Below are 13,691 nucleotides of genomic sequence, written 5' to 3'. Positions count from 1 at the left end.
TTTACTGGTTTGAAAAAAAGAATGTCTGTAGATTTTTCTTCCTGCACCTCTCCACTGTACAAACGCTGTACGTGTGAATGGACAATGCATGTGAGTTGTAGCAGTCACGCAGCTGTTGTTGCAGTCACGCAGCTGTTGTAGCAGTCAAGCAGCTGTTGTTGCAGTCATGCAACCACATCACTCACACCACACAGAGGCAGAGACTGCAGAGCTCGTTTGCATATACCATAAAATCATTTGAATGTTTAATTGCTGATTTGATTTGAAGGACGTCTGTTTGACTATAACATTCTTTGTGTATAAACACAACAAGGTGGAGGCAGATTTACATAGAAATTCACACCAAATGTGATGTCACTCCATGGAAGTGAAGTCACAGTAGGCTGGGTTCATTTAAAAAATACAGATGTACTATATACTATTGGAGACCGACAAAAAGGATGAAATAAATGGATACAGTACAGAAAGAGAACCTATTGAATAGATCTCAAACAGGAAACTGCGCTTATTTTGAAATACTGCATAGTTTAATGAGTTATGGTAAAAGAAACAATAGCTGGTATGACACACAGACATTAATACACATAAAACCTATTCACATATTTGTCTTCATGTAAAATAAAACAAAGCAATAAACTTTGAAATAAACCTCTTGAAAGCAGTATGAAGCTACACATTTAAGCTAAGTTGTCATTTGGTTGAGGTACAGAAAAAACACCACTTACAAGCAATAACAATGTTATTTTCTCTGGAACTGATTTGTACACAGCTGAAAGTGAAAGCTGGCAGTGTTTAACTTAACCCTTTAATGTCCTCACCAAGAAAAAAGCAATGGACTTTCATATTTTGTATTTTTTATTTGTTTGGGGCAATAATAAAAACAGTTGGTGCTTTTTTTCGTTTTTTTGACCCCACAATTTTAAAAATATTCATGTCTACCAAACGGTTGAGATGGCACTTTGTGGCACATATAGTGACTCAAAATGTGCTCTACCAAATGGTTGAGCAGAACATTAAAGGGTTAAATGTTCCGCTTCAGCCAAGATTTAAAATAATCAGTGTAATATATCAAACAAGTAAATACGAACATTACAGTAGAACTACAACTTACTATTTACACTATAAATAATTCAGACATCAACACTACTTATAAATAGTTGTTATTAAAATATATCCATTGCACCAAAACAATGAAACTATGGGTTAACTTTGGCCATGAAACTACAAAAAGTACAGAAAGTTAAAATCATTGACTGATAAATGAGCTGAGGAGAACGTCTGGTCGTCGAGAACCGGCTCGCACTTCCAGATTTCCCCACAACTGCTCCACAGTAAGCAGGTCAGGAGTTCAGAGGAGTCTCTGTGCCCTCATGTAGCTGCATTTAGAACTGCATGCAATGATTTTTTTTTTTGTTAAAGAGAAAGTCACACATCAGAAAAATCTGAAAAAATACACTTAAACTATTCATTATTGCTTCAATATTAATTCAGGGTGAACTTTGTGGTATCAGAGCACTGATTCAGTAACGTTAACACTGACACTCATCACTGATTCAGTGACTGATTCCTATCTGAGATTCAGCTTCACAAACAGGACTGTGTATGATGTAGAGGCAGCACTTCATACAAAACAGAAGAGATGATGATGGTGAAGTGCACATGTTACTGTATATTAGATAAAAGAAGAGAGTTTAAAGTGTGAAACTGATTTAACCCCCAAACCTCCTCTCTCTCAGTCCTACACAGGTCAGTGAATCTTTGTGTATATTTACTGAAGTATTAACTCGTGTAGAGACAATACACAACATGTGGGAGAAAGAGAGGGAGTTGATGACTTCAGTGCTGGAGCAGAGAATTAAAGCTGAATCCAAAGATGACCAGCGTACTCACACTTTCAGTTCGTTTCATTTTCTGTTGTTTTGAAAGCTTGTTTTTCCAAATGAGTCGTTAATGTCCAGTTAGTTAAAATAGACCAAATTCATTAAATCATTACTATTACATCATTGCCAATCACATCCCCTACAGCCCACATACAGCTATTTAATCAACTCAAATCAAATCACGTTTATTGTTACATCACATTTACACAGGTGTGAAGGTGAGTGAAAATCTCAGGTGCGAGTAGTACTTCAGTACTGGTAGTACTAGTAGTAGTATTTTACCGTGTAGAAATTCATTTTTCTTCTTGTTAAATAGAAGTTCTATCTGATCTGCATGTTGCTATAAATATTTTTTATAAGTAACTATTAATAACCATCTTTAGACAAAGACAAATTAGCTGTGGGCAGTTTCGTTTTACACTGATATAAATTTGTTTGGACGCTTTAATAACAACAATAAAAACAAATGCACATAAACTTCACTGACTGGCAAGAAAGGAAAAATCTTCTGGTCTTTGATGTTTGTAATGTGTATACTATTTTCCATGTGAAGTTCTGTGTTACACAGAATAAAGAACTCTGAATACAGTAAAACGTTTTTTGTGACTCTGCTGCTCTCTTTTGAACACAAACACAGGAGTTCAGAGAGAAAGTAGGAGCATCTTTTAATCTCACTCTTCAGTTTCACACCATTCTTACCTGAACTCAGTAGAACTGGCATCACCTCTGAAGTGCATTAATTCACCCTTCGACCAGTTTCTCTTCATGGACACACAGCTGGGTTCAGGTGGGTCTGATCTCTTACCCTGATTCAGCCTAAAACACAAACAATACCAGACAAACTGTCTTACATGGTGGTGAACTAGAGAACAAACTCACTTTACACCAGATCACATTATTCTCTCACCTCTCAGCTTCCTGTGTGTCCTGTTCCTCAGAGAGACTCATTTTGGAGGTCTGAATCCTGAAATCACACGCTGACAGTAAAGTCTACAAATCCCGAAGTTGCTCTATTAGGTTTTTTGCCCTCTTCACCTCTAAAATGCCTTTAATCCTTAAGTCAGTCAGTAAATTCTGGTAACTATAACTTCAGTAATTCTCTCTGTTTTCTCTCCAAATGTTGTTTTGATCCTCTCTCCACAAAATGGACGCTACTGAAGATTTTAGCAGCTTTTACAAGTAGTCGGACTGGATTAGACTCTACAGGAGGAGCTGCTGGAAGTTTTTTTTCAGGTTGAAGAGGGTGGAGTAATGTGTAGCTCAACCAATCACAGCACTCTCTTCTCTTTTCTGGCTGAACAAGTGTGACAAGTATGTGCTTAACAAGAACTGGAAACCTATCATTGTTACCATCATGTAAGATGAATGGTGTAGAGCTTTATAGTACTTGTAGTTCTTTTATTATTAGGAAAATGCTATCAAAAGTGATCTGTTTTGTGTGAAATATGTTCTTTGTTATATGAAAAACAGAGTAGCTGATCTCAGACTGTGGAATCAGGTTTTTAAAGCAGACTTATATTAAATGAATTATGAGATTTTAATCCTGTTATGAACCTCATAGAAGTGTTAGAACTTCATTAGCACATCAAAACATCAACATATTATCACATATAAACTGTATAAACATTTATACAGTTTATTTAGACCCAACCATGCATGATGAAGGAGTGTTTCAGCCCCAACTGCAGAGCTCATTTAAACATTTACACATATCAGTCTTAAAGTTACAGTGACAAAAACAGCTAAAAAAAAAGCTACAATTTCAGTGATTAACTCTGTGCTTTTGATCGTCTCTCCACAAAATGGACGCATTTGAAGATGTATTTTCACTCTAAACCAGTTGGACTAGATGTGGCACCACAGATCCCCGAGATTATTGCGTGTTGAAGAGGGAGCAGTGATGTGTTGCGCAACCACTCACAGCACTCTTCACCAAGCCGAGTGAACAGACGTGACCAGAACTGCAAGAAACTGCACAAGTTATGAGAAACATGAAGCCTGATCTGTTTCACATCACAGACACTTCTTGCATAAACTTCCCCACACTGTGACGCTGCACTGTTTGGAACTATTTAAAAAGAACAGTGATGTATTCAGACCTTAAATATTTATAAGGACTATGTTCAGATCTATTAAAAGCCATAGGCATAATTGTAGACAGTAATAAGTTAAGTATATCCAAAATCATAATTTATAGCATTCTTTCTATTGGGAGGTCGCTGTCCCAAATGCTAACCCCTAAATTTACATTTCAGAACATAATACTTACATATTTTCATTGCATTTTTGTGTTTTTAAAATGTTGTTTTAAAACAAGATGTGAAGTTGAAAGCCTTTAATTTTTAAATTATACTTTCCCATATTTTCATGTCACTACCAAAACAAAGTGTTTTAGTCCCTATATGGAGCCTTATTGAGCTACACCTCTGAATTTTAAGCAGGAAGAACAGTACATATTTAACACAGCCTTGTTCTCATTGTGTAAGATGACTGACATATAGAGTTTAATAGTGTTTGTAATTTCTTCAAAGACCTTAACATGCTAAGCTACTGGAATCCTGGGTTAAAGGTCTTTTCAGTAGGCTATCCGTACCACTTACAAGGAATGGATTGAATTAAAGTGCTGAATTTGACACATGCTTCCAGGTTTCCCCACAAATATTCACAGTAGACAAAGTTTCACTGTCTGTCTGCACTGAAGATTCAAACCACCAACATTATGGATACCAACATGGTCTGAACCACTGAGACACTGTCGGTCATGAGTGGAGCTGAGAAAAGGAAAAGCCCTCTGCTGACCCTCTCTCACTGGACACACACACACACACACACACACACACACACACACACGCACACACAAATAAATAAATAAATAAACTAATAAATATTTCTTTGGTGTAAAGGTTTTGGTGAGCATCATCTAGAGTGACCGTCTGTCCTGAGAAAATCAGAGGTTTGACCCTCACAAACAAATCAGTATCACACATTTCAAAGATCATGAAGTAAAAACTTCTTTGTACATATATTTAAAGTTTAAATATGTAATATGTAAATAAAGGCATTCCTGGTGCAGTTGAAGAGGAGAATGAAAGTCTGGCTCATGAAAACAGTGAGCTGCTTAAAAGGTGGAAATGGAGGAAACTGTTTGTAATCATGAGAATTTGTCTGTAAGTGTTGTAGAAAGTAGCTTATATTTTTAGAATGTAACAAAATATTTTCCTGCAACTAACTTTGTTGTCACTACTAAGTACTAAACTGCACTGTCTGTTTATGTCATTCATTTTAGAAATAGATTATTATGAGAATATATATCAATTGGTTTGTTTTTCCTCTAAACAAGGAGGTGCTGGACATTTTTGTACAGTTTACAGAGGGTGGAGTAATGAGTTGCCTGTGACGAATCAGACTTAGAAACTTGAGAAGGATCCATATGCAGATTGAATGACAAAAGGGGCAGTCCAAAACTCGATGTCAAAAGGCTAAGCAAAAAAGGGTCGTAACAGTGAAATCAGTCCAAAAAGCCAGGCAGACAGAGCAAAAAGGGGCAAAAGGCAAAAACAGAATCCAACATCAAGCAGAGGTTCAAAATACCAGAAAAACAGACCAAACATAGTCAGACACAAGTGAACTGGCAATACTTTGCACTGACTGGCTGCTTAGGAGGAGTATTTAAGGTGTGACTAATTAGGCAGTGAGGTACAGGTGGTTTGATTTGAGAACAAGGCTAGTACTCTGGAGAGTGAGACCTCTGGTGGCTAAACAGTGAATTGCTGATATTGCCAGAGTGTCTGGAAAAAATGGCTTCTTGAAAAAAATCTGGAAACACAACATTTAAGTTGACTGTTGTGTAATGACTACAGTATGCAGTATACAGCAAAAAACAGTATAGCTGTTATAAAAAAAAATCACTCACTGAAATCCTGTATTAATGTGTTGGTTTGAGCACAACTCAAATGAAATCCAGTATAAATTAATTGATTTTACTTTACTCAGGCTTGATTATATTGTTGAAAAGCCCTCCAGCTCAGAGCTGCTGTAGCAGAGAGAACACTAAACTGTGCAGTGCAGAGCTGCTCCAGAACTGAGAGTGAAGAACTCACCTGTAGTGCTTTATTCTCTTTAAATCCACCAGAGAAGTGAGTGTCAGTGGAGAAGGAGAGAGGATGGACACACTGACCACAAGCAGATGATCCAGCATGGTAGCTTTGGGGCTCCACCAGCTGGAACAGTGCTGGTGGAGCATGCTGTGCTGCTGGACTCCTGGATTAAAGGACGCAGATCTTATCAGTAGGACACTCGTACCCACTGCGCAGAGAGATTATGCTATTGTATGTGTTGGAACGTGAATGTAAGACACTGCACACATTTATCAGACAAATAACGGCAGTTATGAGAAACATGAAGCCTGACCTGTTTCACATCATAATTTATAGCATACTCTATATTGGGAGGTGGCTGTCCCAAAACATAACCCCTAAATTTACACTTCAGAACATAATACTTACATATTTTCATTGTAGTTTTTAAATGTTGTTTTAAGACAACATGCAAAGTTGAAAGCCTTTAATTTTGAAATAAAAAAAAATATTCAAAAAATACTTTCCCATATTTTCATGTCACTACCAAAACAAAGTGTTTTAGTTCATATGTCGAGCCTTATTAAGCTACACCTCTGAATTTTAGATCAGAAAGTGAGAAACGGTCGTTACTGAACATTTGGTAATGTTTGGGTGGTGTTATGATTGTTCTGGTAGTGAAGAAGTGCTGAATAGGATTGAGGTCAGGGGATGATGGTGGCCGGACCATGATTTTTCCTCAAACAGAGACTCAAACAGAGCCTCCAGATCAGAAAAGATCAGCTCAGGTTATACAGACAGTAGAGCTCCACACTGAGACTTACACAGTTCTGATATATACATTACAAACCCCACAGAGACTCAAACAGAGCCTCCAGATCAGAAAAGATCAGCTCAGGTTATACAGACAGTAGAGCTCCACACTGAGACTCACACAGTTCTGCTTTAGGATGACCATCATAAAGAACAAAAACATACATACATTATCTAAACTGCTTATCCTTCTGGGTCACGGTGGGGTGCTGGAGCCTATCCCAGCTGTCATTGGGCGGAAGGCAGGATACACCTTGGACAGGTCGCCAGTCCATCGCAGGGCAACAAACAAAAACAGTTAAAATAAAAAACGAACATTTTTAACCCTTTAAACTCTAAGAGTCACATTTCAGTCCTCATTCTCATAACAACAGAACATACAGATCAGTTTCATAAAAATAATTAATAATAGATAATAAATGCTAAATCTTAAGGCTAATAATTGAATAATAAACCAGACGGAATGAGTTAAACACATTAAAACTACAGTGTGTGTATGTGTGGTGTAACTGTAGAGTGATGTGAGATTTTTGTATGTATCACGGTGTTGGAACTAAACTCCCTGTGAATAATAAGTGCTGTTTCTTCTTCTAAAGCAGCGTTTATTAATTTAATTAATCTCACACTCAGTTACTGAATAAACATCTAAAAAAGATGTACTGAGAAAAATGAAAGAACACCACTGAATTTACATTTGTGGCTCCCTCCCTCCTCTCTGCAGCTGTCTGAGGGTTCAGCCTCGCTGCTCTGCCTGCTGTCTGGATACTCTCCACAGGGGGCGCTGGTCAGCTGGACAGTGGACGGGTCAGAGGTGAAGGAGGGAAGCTGAACATCTACTGAAAGTGCTGCTCTATTCTGGGAGAAAGTGGACGACTCAGGCCTGTTAATGCAAATCTGAGATTCACCCCACTGTCTCTCTCTCTCTCTCTCTTTCTCTCTCTCTGACTGTTTTACTGGTTAAACTGTTTGTGTTCAGCTGAGTGGGGGGTGGTGGGGGTGCTAGTTTCATTGTGCTGCTGCCCTCCAGGATGCGTGTTTAATATCCTGAGCTGACTGTCAGTGTGTCAGAGTCACAGTGCTATGAGTTTAATAGACTAAGCCGATGTTAAACAGACTCAGTGGGCTGAGGTGGGCTGTGGCTCCCCCTGCTGGACAGTCTGCCTCACAGACTCTATGGTGGATCACTCTGCCTGCAGCTGCTGTAACCAGATGTAAAAACAAGGGCCGCACACACAGAAATTAGTTACTTTCCTTTTTAAAAAGTAAATAAAGAGAAACTTTTACAGGTCAGATAATAGATGTTCTCCTCTTCACATTCAGCAACTTACAAATTCCTTCAATCCCACCTTTCAGACTAAACAACTTACACGTCTCTCTTGTGTTCCTACACAGCAGCACTTTAACAGATCTTTCCATCAGCGTTTTCAGAATGTAAGTGGATCTGATTAATGCAGTGATCAATAGATCTTATTTGAAGATTGATTTTAGAAGTTGTAACAGGTCAACAGGCCTGAGGTGGAATCAGACCCACATCTTCTATTGTGCAGGACGACTGTGGCAGGTGGTCAGGCTCAATTCAGGACTGAGTGCAGCTGCTCACCAAGCTGACTGAGAGCTCCCCTTAAGTAAGGCCAGGCTCAGGTGATGCTGCTTGTCTTTTATTACTAAGGAGACACTCTGTGCCTCCCTCTACTGGCCGAAATCGGTATAACAGACAACCCAACCCCAGACCAAGCCTTTACAAGAAGCAGTAAGGAGCTGAACTCAAATAAACAGACAAAAAAAGATTAATTTTATTCCACAGATGTGAAACAGATTTATGGACGTTTGTTTAATTCACTGCATTTTTGTTTATTTGAAGGTTTTGTGTATTTTGCACTGAGGGTGAAAGACGCCCTTTCAGCTGATTTATGATCTGATCCACCTTCTTATTTTTCAAATCTAAATCTGATCTCTACATAATCACCACACCACTTATTATCAACAACATATTTATATTTTTAAATAGTTTTAATTTCTTAAAAACAACACAGAGGGTCTCAGTGCATAGTTACTTCAGGGAAAGATCGGTGTAGTAATGAAACTGAACACAGTGGAAAAAAAGAGTAAAAAAACTCTGCCAAGATTAATCATTAGGATGACACTAAAAAACATTGCTGTATCATTATTTATGGTAAAAAATAAGACTTTAGTATAATTACTTATTATTTTCTTATAAACCCTGATTATAGAAATATTTTACAGGCTGTAATAAAACTATATTTCTTTTTGGATCTCATTACCTCTAACACACTTACTGTGAGTAAAGGTTTCATCAAGATCATAAAATAAAGAAATACACTACGATGGTCAGAATCGGTCTGTGTTTAATGAAACATGAACTGTGGAAGAATTAATGTTGAACAGTCCAATAATAAGTGCATCAAATTTTACTGTAATTAAATATTTCTACTGGCACAAATGACACTGGAATAAAACTCTACATGACATCAATATTATTCATAATCAAGATAAGCACAGGAATCTGGCATAACAGAAGTGATATATAATAAAATATCATCTTATGTAAAAATAGAATATGGTCTATTTGCCTGATCCAGTCCAGTTTAAGTCTAGAGGCACCATTTTCAGACTCTTAGTCAAAGCTAAGACGTCCACAGGGCAAACAGGGCGGCCCTACATTTCAGTGACCTTCAGTAGTGAGGAAGTATCATCTGAAACTGAATATCACGGCTGAAAGTCTTCAGTTTCTGACAGACAAAAACTACATTCTATGTACGTCAATGATGTTATATTTAAAAAGCTCTTCATTTCTCTGATATTGATCTGTTACTGTTTAGTTCACCTATTCAAGCTGCTTAACAGCCCAATCTGTCTTAAACTCTTATGTACATTTTTAAAGGAGGTGTTTAGAAGCTTCTATACAGCCACACAAGGAACTGACAGACATGATGTCCCAGCATGGTGAGCACTGACTGTTTAAATGTAGTAAAAACATCATGAAAGCAAAATCCTGATCTTAGAAACTTCACACTAATACAACACAGGAAGCAGCAGAGTTTCAGCTCATTCAGCTGCTCTTCAGGAGCCTCTCTGTGCTCTCATATCTGTGTGTGTGTGTGTGTGAGATGGTGTCTTCATGATCTTGAAGATCTCCTCCACTCTCGTGACTCCAGTGTTGATTTCTAGAGGGAGTTTATTAAAGTCTATCAACATTTCCACTGGTTTGAGTGTCGACCTCATGTTGTTATCAGAACACCAGGCTCTTCTCCTCCTCCTGTACACGCTCTCAACACCAATGTGGGCTTGACCTCATTCTATAAGACTTCATCCTCTCCTCATAACCCCCAGTGTGTGTGAGACTCAGACCAGGTCAGCTGTGTTTCCAGATGCTGTAAAACAGGAAACAGGTCAGTATGATCAGACATGAACACACACTGATCACAGTCAGCACTCAGACTCCACACAGACACAATCAGGATAAACAGCCTCATCAACACTAATAAACCAATGGGCCCTTTTCACAAGATTTGTGATGATTTCTGGTTTAAGCGTTAGCAGGGTAAAACTCACTTCCTCTCCATATAACTACCGCAGAAGCAATGACAAAATGTTTTAATAGTGAACTATAATGCTCAAACATTGAGCTACAACAGCTATATTTTATGTTTCCCTGCACTGTTGTGACAAACAGCGAGAATAAGAAGTGGACGGAAGCACTAATTTAACTTTGAACAGAGCTAAAATGCTGTATGTGTGGGTCAGCCTTGTTTTTACTGCAGTCTGCTGCAGCTGCTTCACATCAAGCAGTCTCCGTTTCTTCGTACAATATGGCAGAGATTTCTGTAATATTTCCATTTTCAAAAGAAAAAAGAACTTTTTATATGTATCAGGAATTTGATGGACTCCGTTTATATTAAGCTAGTTATGTTGGCTAGAAGCTATTGCTAACCAAACTAGATTGTCCGGCTGACACGAAGCAGCTTTCTGCTTTTTCAAATGTCACTGCATAACCGCAGTGGTAAGATACAAGTTAGCTAGGAGTCGTGTTTTTGACTGAGCAGTGAAAGCTGGCTGTTTTCTGAAGTACTGCTTCAAAAATTGCCATGAAACTAAAGGAATAATCCTGTTTGGCAGATCACTAACATAGCTAGCCAGTTTGCTACTCATATGAAGCTTGTGCTCCTCAAACTGCTAATGGTAGGCTGGCTAATTATCGATGCTAGCCTGCTAGCCGACCATAAGCTAAAACAATTTAAACGAGGTCTGTCAAATAGGCTTCACATGTAAAAGTTTTTGGTTTGTGTTTATGTCAGAAGTCGCTGGCATCCTGTAGCTAAATGTGTCACAGAATCTGTTCCACGTTAGCCGGCTGGTGCCAGCAGCTAATGGAAACTAACTAGCTTCCTTGTTTGGGAACACAGCTACAGTTATTAATGGCTTCTAGCATAGCTAGCTAGCTACAGCTAAACAACGTCTCCCAAATTCATACCACATATAAAAGTTCTTCTTTCTTTTGAAAACAGAAACATTACAGAAATCGCTGGAATGTTGTACAAAAACAGAGAGGCTGCTTCATGTGAGCAGCTGCAACAGCAGTAAACAGGGCTACACCACACACAGCATTTTAGCTCTCTTTAAAGTTAAATCAGTGCTTCCATTCACTTTCTATTCTCACTTTTGGTCATGATAGTGCACGAAAACTAGCATATATTTGTTGCAGTTCAGTATTTGAGCATTATAGTTCACTACTACAGCATGTTGTCATCACTTCTGCAGTAGTTGTATGCAGCGGAAGTTAGTTTTACTCTGCTAATGCTTAAACCGGAAGTAATCACGACTCTTTGTGAAAAGGGCCCATAAACAGCTCTGATTCTCTCATAGACTCACTCATGAAGACAGCTGTAGGAGCCTCAGCTAGAATGTTGATTTAGTGTTGTATTAATTTCTCTCAGTGTGAGTCGCCCCCTACAGGTCAAGCTGATTATAAAGAGAGAGAGCCTAACTGTGGGTCATGGCTGCAATACTGACACACTTTGTACATTTATTTGTAAATATTATTGCAATACATTCTTTAACCAGCTTCATCTAAACTTTATTCTTTTTACTGTTTTTTTATTTTGTGGGAGTCAAAGCGACACATTTTAAGTCAACAAGGTGGATTAAACTAAGAAGTATTAAACCACCACAACAGTAACTCACTGACACACTCAAGAAAAGCAGTGTGTGAAAAGACCTCAAGATCCATCAGATACAATAATCTGTGTCTGTGTGTGTTTATGGAGAAGGCTGAGCTCTAAAATGTTGTAGATCGTCCACTGAGTGAATATGTGTACAGAGACAGTAATTCAGTAACTCACTGTAGTTTCTCCAGTTTACAGCGTGGATCCTCCAGTAGATCAGAGAGCAGCTTCACTTCTGACTCTCCTGGTTTATTGGAGTTCAGATTCAGCTCTCTCAGGTGTGAGGGGTTTGATTTCAGAGCTGAAACCAGAGCAGCACAGCCTTCTTCTGTAATACTGCACTTATACAGACTGTAGAGAGAAGAAAAGCGTATGTCGTTATTAATTTCCATAACATCATCTTACAATCAAATTTTGAAAAACAAAATATCAGAAAGAACACAGAAATATACATACTCTTTCTCACACAAACAATATCTTAATCAATTAAATCATCTTGTATCTACTTAATATGTGAAGGTTTCATTCCAAAGACAGAAAGTGATGGTCTCACCCCAGTGTCTCCAGTTTACAATGTGGATTCTTCAGTCCAGCAGAGAGCAGCTTCACTCCTGAATCCTGCAGTTTATTGAAACCCAGGTTCAGTTCTCTCAGACTTATAGAGTTTGAGCTGAAAGCTGAGGACAGAACTGCACAGCTTTTCTCTGTGAGATCACAACCCCACAGCCTGAGAGAGAAATGATCTATCAGAAAAACTGATACCTCAAACATGAACATCAACTCAGTAGATAAAATTAAGACAAAAAGAGAAACACAAGTTCAAAGTAAAAAAACACAACCATTAAAACCTACATACACTACATGTATATACTCTCACAATTACTAATGTACATGCAATGTCTCTCACACAGACACACTCTCAGCAGAAACTAAAAGTTATTGAAAAAAATGTATGTGTATGTTTGTATTTGTGTGTGTGTGTGTGTGTGTGTGAGAGAGAGAGCATCATTAGTCTATAAACTGAGTCTCTTTAACATCAGCTTAGTCTATTAAACTCACAGCACTGTGACTCTGACACACTGACAGTCAGCTCAGAATACTAAACTCACATCCTGGAGGGCAGCAGCACTAAAGGAGGAAGTGAAACCAGGCCCCACCACCACCCCCCACCCAGCTGAACACAAACAAGCAGTTTAACCAGTTAAACAGTCAGAGAGAGAGAGAGAGAGAGAGTGATGGTCTCACCCCAGTGTCTCCAGTTTACAGTGTGGATTCTTCAGTCCAGCAGAGAGCAGCTTCACTCCTGAATCCTGCAGTTTGTTCCCACTCAGGTTCAGTTCTCTCAGAGTTGAGGAGTTTGAGCTGAGAGCTGAAGACAGAAGTGCACAGCTTTTCTCTGTGAGATTACAGTAACCCAACCTGAGAGAGAAATAATGATCTATCAGAAACACTGACAACTCAAATATGAACAGCAATTCAGCGAATAGAGAAAGTGAGAAACACACACAAACTCCAAAAATAGAACTTTAAAATCCACACACACACACACACACACTAATGCTATACTCACTCATTCACACACACGCTAATCTCTCTCTCTCTCTCACACACACACACACACACACATACACAAATGTACAAAGCCAATTTTATGACATTAGAATTGTGTTAAATGCAAATAAATACAGAAAGTGATTTATTAATCTACTTTGACCTGTATTTGAAATATTAATACTTAA

At 38.3% G+C, this 13,691-nt stretch overlaps 2 long non-coding RNA genes across 2 annotated transcripts; both read right to left on the bottom strand.

The window, feature by feature from the left end:
• Nucleotides 1-560: 560 nt before the first annotated feature.
• Nucleotides 561-3,060, bottom strand: LOC118800794. The gene is made up of 3 exons (XR_005006395.1): nucleotides 2,788-3,060; nucleotides 2,580-2,696; nucleotides 561-1,388 (listed from the first exon to the last, which is right to left on the bottom strand). It is a non-coding gene; the product is annotated as an uncharacterized LOC118800794 (long non-coding RNA).
• Nucleotides 3,061-9,115: 6,055 nt separating this feature from the next.
• LOC118800793 lies at nucleotides 9,116-13,464 on the bottom strand. Its single transcript, XR_005006394.1, has 3 exons — nucleotides 13,198-13,464; nucleotides 12,130-12,303; nucleotides 9,116-10,161 (listed from the first exon to the last, which is right to left on the bottom strand). It is a non-coding gene; the product is annotated as an uncharacterized LOC118800793 (long non-coding RNA).
• Nucleotides 13,465-13,691: the final 227 nt, after the last annotated feature.

The sequence above is a fragment of the Colossoma macropomum genome, unplaced genomic scaffold, assembly GCF_904425465.1.
Source record: "Colossoma macropomum unplaced genomic scaffold, Colossoma_macropomum, whole genome shotgun sequence".
NCBI lineage: Eukaryota > Metazoa > Chordata > Actinopteri > Characiformes > Serrasalmidae > Colossoma > Colossoma macropomum.
Note: the sequence above shows the minus strand (reverse complement) of the source record. Positions and strands in the feature narration are given on the sequence as shown.